Source organism: Mytilus trossulus, chromosome 6, assembly GCF_036588685.1.
Source record: "Mytilus trossulus isolate FHL-02 chromosome 6, PNRI_Mtr1.1.1.hap1, whole genome shotgun sequence".
NCBI lineage: Eukaryota > Metazoa > Mollusca > Bivalvia > Mytilida > Mytilidae > Mytilus > Mytilus trossulus.
In genome coordinates, this window is record NC_086378.1 from 65,770,199 (window position 1) to 65,778,418 (window position 8,220).

Here is an 8,220-nt window from a genome sequence, read left to right on the forward strand (position 1 = left end):
TTGATTTTTATGTCACAGTTGTATTGCCCGAACTTTCGATGGAACAGTCAATATGTACTTCATTTTAAAGCAATATAGTTGTTATCTGTGTTTCCTTATAGTCACCTAGTGTGCAACTAAAATATGTTTCTAATGCAATATACACATACAAGGATTTTGGTAAAGAAATCTCAGTCATACAATAAAATTGTTGCTAAAAAAGGTGAATATTGATGATAACTCTGATTTAAAATCCATTTAAACATTCTACAAGTATATTCAAGAGTACAGCAACAATATCCCAAGTATTTTAGTGCTTGCCTCTGGTTCATATATTTCATTTTCACATTTTTTAAACTTGTTAAATTGTTTTCTCTTCTTCTTGCATGTTTTATGTTTGGGTCTTTTTATAGCTTGGTTTTTTATTCATTGTTCAAGGACATACGGTGACCTGATATTACTTACTATAAATACATCATTTAAACAACTCTTGTGAATATTTTTCTCATTGGCAATTCAACCGAATTTCTTTACTTTTATATGATCTTTGGATCATATTATATCAAGAGTAATTGTCCTCAACAGTGATTGTGTAAAATATAGTTTCCTTTTTACAGTTTTGAATGTCTGCATTTTCTTCAAACTTTCTTAGTACAACACCAAAATATAAATTTCAAACTTCTAACTTTATTTTCAAGTATTTTTGTTCACAATTTTATTTCTTCAGTTTTCCAAGTACAGCATGTACATGAATGTCAAAATGAATGTCTTCTTCATGAATCAAAATATTGGATTTTTCTTGTAATATTTCAAATGTTTGTGAAGTTTTTCCATGTTTGTGAGGTAGTTTTCTATGTCCTATATTGGTTATTCTTCATCGTGTTCACTGTGAATGGTAACTGAAATAAAATATTTAAAAATAATATAAATTCATGAAATTTGACTTCAGTAAATTAAGTAATTCGATAATAATTAAAAGTGTAATTCACTTAAGAGGTTTCAAACAGCTTATAATGTAAACGCATATATAAAAAAAAAGATGTGGTATGATTGCCAACTGTCTTTATCTACAATAGACCAAAATGAAACGGACATTAACAACTATAGTTCACTGTACGGCCTTCAACAATGAGCAAAGCCCATACCGCATAGTTAGCTATAAAAGGCCCAGAAATGACAATGAAAAACAATGATTGCCAATGAGACAACTGTCTATATCTACAAGACACCAAAATGACACGGAAATTAATAACTGTAGGTCACCGTATGACCTTCAACAATAAGCAAAGCCCATACCGCATAATTGGCTTTAAAAGGCAATTCAAACGAGAAAACTAACTGCCTTATTTATATAAAACAAGAATGTGTCCACAGTACACGGATGCTCCACTCGCTCTATCATTTTCTGTTTACTGGACTGTGAAATTGGAATAAATTCTCTAATTTGGCATTAAAATTAGAATGATCTTATCAAAGGGAACATGTATACGAAGTTTCAAGTTGATTGGACTTCAACTTCATCAAAAACTACCTTGACCAAAAACTTTAACCTGAAGTGTGACGGACGGACGAACAGATGGACGGACGAACGAACAGACCAGAAAACTTAATGCCCCTCTACTATCGTAGGTGGGGCATAAAAATGAAGGAAAAACAAATATGTAACATATAAACAAACAACTACCACTGAATTAGAGACTTGGGACAGACACATACATAAATAATGTGGCGGGGTTAAACATGTTAGCGGGATCCCAACCCTCCCCTAACCTGGGACAGTGGTATAACAGTACAACATGAGAACTAACTATAACCAGATGCTCCGCAGGGCGCAGCTTTATACGACTGCAGAGGTTGAACCCTGAACGGTTGGGGCAAGTATGGACATAACATTCAAGCTGGATTCAGCTCTATTCTGACACAGAATGAATGTGGTCTAATGAACTTAAATTTTTTTTTTTTGCTTTTGAGCAATTCACTATGCTGTTGAATATTAATCCACTCAAAAAAATGTTTGAAGAAATTTTTTATTAATCCACTCAAAAAAATGTTTGAAGAAATTTTTTATGTATGAAATCTGAAATGAAAAAAATTGACCCCCCCCCCCCCCCCCCCAATTTTTTTTTGAAAACTTGGCCCATAATCAAAAATCTAAGTACATGTTTAGATTCAGCATATCAAAGATGCCCAAGAATTCAATTTTTGTTAAAATCAAACTTAGTTTAATTTTGGACCCTTTGGACTTTAATGAAGACCAATTTTAAAACGGGACCAAAAATTAAGAATCTACATACCCAGTTAGATTCGGCATATCAAAGAACCCCAATTATTCAATTTTTGATGAAATCAAACAAAGTTTAATTTTGGACCCTTTTGGCCCTTTTTCCTAAACTGTTGGAACAAAAACTCCCAAAATCAATACCAACCTTTCTTTTATGGTCATAAACTTTGTGTTTAAATTTCATAGAATTCTATTTACTTATACTAAAGTAATGGCGCGAAAACCAAGAAAAATGCTTATTTGGGTCCCTTTTTGGCCCCTAACTCCTTAACTGTTGGGACCTAAACTCCCAAAATCAAAACCAACTTTCCTTTTGTTGTCATAAACATTGTGTTTAAATTTTATTGATTTCTATTTACTTAAACTTAAGTTGTTGTGCGAAAACCAAGAATAATGCTTATTTGTGCCCTTTTTTGGCCCCTAATTCCTAAACTGTTGGAACCAAAACTCCCAAAATCAATCCCAACCTTTCTTTTGTGGTCATAAACCTTGTGTTAAAATTTCATAGATTTTATTCACTTTTACTTAAGTTAGAGTGCGAAAACTAAAAGTATTCGGACGACGACGACACAGACGCCAACGTGATAGCAATATACAACGAATTTTTTTCGGAAATACTTTCGGAATATGGAATAAAACATTTACTGTCTTTTGTTTCGGTAAATATGTGGTTTTATTGACTTTTGAAAAACTGATATTCACTTCGGCCGTTGGCCTCAGTGAATATCAGTTTTTCAAAAGTCAATAAAACCACACATTTACCTCATCAAAAGACAGTAATTGTATATTATCTTTTCGGACCGATTAAATAAGTTACAAACTCTTCGGAATCAGTAATAGTAGTGTAATAGCTTTTATCCGATATAATTGAAAAACTAAATGATTCATAAAACATACTGTGATCGTATCCATAACTTAACAAATGTTAGGTACTTATCCCAACTATGATAAAGATTTTCCAAGCCAAAACAGAATAAAGCTGGAAGTAAAGTTGTTTATTGGTTTGAACATGCAAATGACATTAGTTTTGGTTAGAGTCGTTATTTGATGGAATACATTACACAAAAAAATAGTAAAAGCAAATATGTATAAAATAGTCATAAGATAATCCCAAATAAAAATCGTTAAAAGGTATCTCAGGACAACTCTGACTATATGTCCTTATCATGGCCGCTGGTAAGTATGTGTGATTTCACCGATGTCACCGTGACTTAATAATCAGACAAAAAAATAAATTCATAATACTGATATTTATCAAACATTATGGTAATAGACTTTTACTCGTAATACACATTGTTTGACATTCTCGATTGTCATTAAAAAGAAACTACTGGTAACGTATTCAGTACACCGTTGGCCTCAGTGAATATCAGTTTTTCAAAAGTCAATAAAACCACACATTTACCTCATCAAAAGACAGTAATTGTATATTATCTTTTCGGACCGATTAAATAAGTTACAAACTCTTCGGAATCAGTAATAGTAGTGTAATAGCTTTTATCCGATATAATTGAAAAACTAAATGATTCATAAAACATACTGTGATCGTATCCATACAATCAACTGATAAATTCATAGTTCTCCCAGATAATATACAAATTTCTATACATTAACAAAATAGTCGTAGTCGCTCCTCACTATCCTACTACCTGTCGAAACATTTATTTTTGGCATTGCACAAGTCATGTCTTCTTTGACTATTAATGACGTTAAAATACTAAATCCCTGGGATGTGTTTTAGTTGATTTTAGTCTCTTATGCATGATTTTTTATAATTAATTGATTTTGGCTTTTAAATAGCTGTCAGTAACTGCAAGTACTCTCAAATCATATTTTCTTGTTAATTCGACCTGTTGATACTGTTTATAATGCTTTTTTGTTATTTCATATTTAAATGGATCTTGTCTGTATACCAGCTTTGATTATATGTAATATCTTCAATTTGTCACTTATTCTTACTACATTTGTATAAACTTTAAGATTTAAATTAATTAATTATTAATTTTTTTAACACCTGGTTTTTTTCTAAAGTGAATATTGATCAATATTTTCGAAGGGTTAATATTTCTCAGTGGTGTCTTGCCATGGCTTTGTTTAAACTTGTTGGTTTGCTTTTTGGTCTTGAATGTGTGTCTCTAATATTTAATTTACTGTGCATTTGCATTCAGATATCGCAGATCAAATAGTTTTCGTTCATTAAACATGTATTAATTATTTTTGATTTTTGATTGAGCTAAGTCTGCCAATTGATATTTTATCGTGTGTTTTTCTATGTTGTGATGTTATGCTTTTGTTTCAGAAAAAGGGAGAAGGTTTGGATCCATTAAAACGTTTAATCCCGCTGCAAATGTTTGCACTTGTCCTAAGTTAGGAATCTAAAGTACAGTAGTTGTCGTTTGTTTATGTAATATATACGTGTTTCTCGTTTCTCGTTTTTTTTTATATAGATTAGACCGTTGGTTTTCCCGTTTGAATGGTTTTACACTAGTAATTTCGGGTCCCTTTTAAGCTTGTTGTTCGGTGTGAGCCAAGGATCCATATTGAAGGCCGTACATTGACCTATAATGGTTTACTTTTTTTTTTTAAATTGTTATTTGGATGGAGAGTTGTCTCATTTGGCACTCACACTACATCTTCCTATATCTATGATATTCATTGTTTTGGTCAGAAAAAATGTTCATTTCTTTCTACAACGTTTTAAATGTCTTAATCAAATGTGTACTGAATACGTTACCAGTAGTTTCTTTTTAATGACAATCGAGAATGTCAAACAATGTGTATTACGAGTAAAAGTCTATTACCATAATGTTTGATAAATATCAGTATTATGAATTTATTTTTTTGTCTGATTATTAAGTCACGGTGACATCGGTGAAATCACACATACTTACCAGCGGCCATGATAAGGACATATAGTCAGAGTTGTCCTGAGATACCTTTTAACGATTTTTATTTGGGATTATCTTATGACTATTTTATACATATTTGCTTTTACTATTTTTTTGTGTAATGTATTCCATCAAATAACGACTCTAACCAAAACTAATGTCATTTGCATGTTCAAACCAATAAACAACTTTACTTCCAGCTTTATTCTGTTTTGGCTTGGAAAATCTTTATCATAGTTGGGATAAGTACCTAACATTTGTTAAATTAAAGCTGTATTTTGTTTTGGTGCGTATATAATGGAACTGTGATATTGTTAAATTTTTAAAGATTTAACCACTTTTTCATTTTTGCACTATCGTTAAATAAATTCATGGTAATAAGCGGATACAGAAATTCAGAACCATACTAACACAGTCACCAAAGTAGTTATATGTCATTTACATTTGTAGTTTTTATCTCGACTTATTATGTCTTACTTCTTAGAACTGTTTTATAATACCTTTCTAAAGATGCCTCTGTAGCTTCAATGAATCTGACTTTAGGCAAATGCTTGTCCTTAGACATGCCGTCGTCGTAGTTTGACAGTTTTGCTTACATATCTCCAGCATTTAAAAAAACATGGAAATTGTATAATACAGTTTGTAATTATAGCACACAATATCATGAATGTAAACAATAATGTAAATTATTACATGTTGAGTAAACACATATTTCAAAATATGGTTACTAATTTTTATATATTCCAATTTAACTGTTGTTAAAAAAAAATATTATATATTTGTTTTATATTTTTATATATTTGTAAAATCTTATTTTTATATGCAGTTATGAATATATCTTATGTTTTTAAATACATTTATATACGATGGTTGTTTTGAGTTTTGAAAAACTAAGGCTACCTTTACTAAACAAATATGGTCCTTAATTCTTTATTCCCTTTTGAACTATCAAGCACTCAAAACTGTAGATCGAATTGATGACATGAACGACTTTGCATTAAAAGTAAAAAATATAACTTTGAAAGCAATTCAGGACAGGAGAGTCGCAACAATAGCAGGTATATTCTGGACATTTCCATATACATTACAATTATAGAAAGACCAAAAGTCCTGGATATTGAATATTTAATATAGATTTTGTTTTATTGAGCATTCGAAGGAAAACAAGTGAAAGACGAAACTTAATAGTCATGTTATTAAAATTCTATATTCAAAGATGCAATTTAACTTTGAATAACCAATATGATAAGCTTTGAGTATTTAAAAAGAAAAGTATCAATAGAAAAATACATATTTAATTAAAAAGCCAAGTTACCCAATATGCGGATAACTGCTGGAACCCATGCTATTACAACAAAATTAACAGAAATCATGTGTTGTATAAGTAATCATATTCTATTCTGTTTCAAACTGTTTTAGTTGTGTTTGATATGATTTCACTTTCTTATTATTTTGAATTGATGATGACCTAGTATGTAATTGTAGCATACCTTTTTCCTACTGCTAATGAATTATATTATTCCTCAAACGAATTGATATAGTATGCATAACATGTCTAAGGCTAATCTGTTAATGTGTAAATAAATTAAATTCATCATAATTACAATTTGAACTATGGTATTGTATCATTTACTTACATATTCGTATCAAAATGTGGTCGGTTATGTAATTGTGAATCTTACAAATGTTCGATGTCTCAGCTTTGTCATAAAACTGCTGTGCGTACTCAAGTATACGAAGTAGAATTTTCCATATCAACAGATTAAGAATTTTTGAAATGTAACATATACACAAAAGTCAAGTGCTTATATAAATCATAAACTTATTTTAAGTACATATCCTTCACCGTATTTGATATTTTACTTATTGGATCAAAAGCAGAGAGAGGTCAGGTACAGAAATCTGAATTTATTTCCAGGATGGAAATTTCTTTATGGTTCTTTTTTATTTTTATTTTTATTACTTTAGGTATCCTTTAATATTTCATGACCTCCTAAACTTTAGCAATGTTGGCCGATTATTTAAGTTTTGAAATATTTCAGAATATCTTGAATCGGATTATGAAGATCCTGAATAAAATAAGGCAAAAGTGGTGTAAGCGTAGAACGGACAACTGTATTAACTTAAGATTGCTTTGTTCATACTTTTCCAAAACGTAGTATCTATTGATATATGTTGAAAAATATGATAAAAATGATAGGTCTTCGCACATTTTCAAAAAGCTACAGGACGTGACAAAATGACACATTGTGTATTAATTATACAGGAAAAACACCATTTTGTGATTAAAAACTAAACAAAATGATAGAACTGATAAATACTTCAGAAAAAGATAGTTTTCAGACAATGATTTGAGAATATCAACAGAAAAGATAGGGTCACCGTACGTTTTTTCCGGTTAAAATACAAAATAGGAAAATTCCATTAAGAATCCTTCAGAAAATGCATAGTTTTAGGGTTACCTCCCCTTAAAATACCATTTTAAACAATAAAAAAACAACCCAAAAATAATCAACATTTGCAAAAATATTAATATTTTTAAGTTATACTCTTATAAATTGATTCTTTTAAATAAAAATTCACATTGAATATCTGCATTCCTGCAACAAATTTTGCTGACTTGATAGAAAATCTGGACCTTTGGTTCTCTGTTTTAACAATCCAAAATGGAGAAAGACACCCATGTATTTTGCCGCAGTTCGTCCATGAATTATGAATATCTTGAATTTGAGTTATGCATTACTTTATTTGTACTTGAAATTTAGGTACTACAGATGTTTGGTTACTACCGTTACATTTTCAGCAAATTGAAAGCTTTTCTTTTTCAAATTTCTTAAAATTATGATTTTCAAATATGGCAAATTGTATTATTTCTGTTCCAAAATATTGAGTACAAATCAAGTACTGTAAAATACAAGTACCTAAATATTACAATAATTTTAAAATAAAGAAATAGTACTAAATATTAAAAGTAAATTTCCATTACTACATATTTTTAGTACAGAAATAGTACCTAAGCAAAAGTAGCTGTGTAATGATATTCTTATGTAATAAATTAATAGCGTTAAAGTC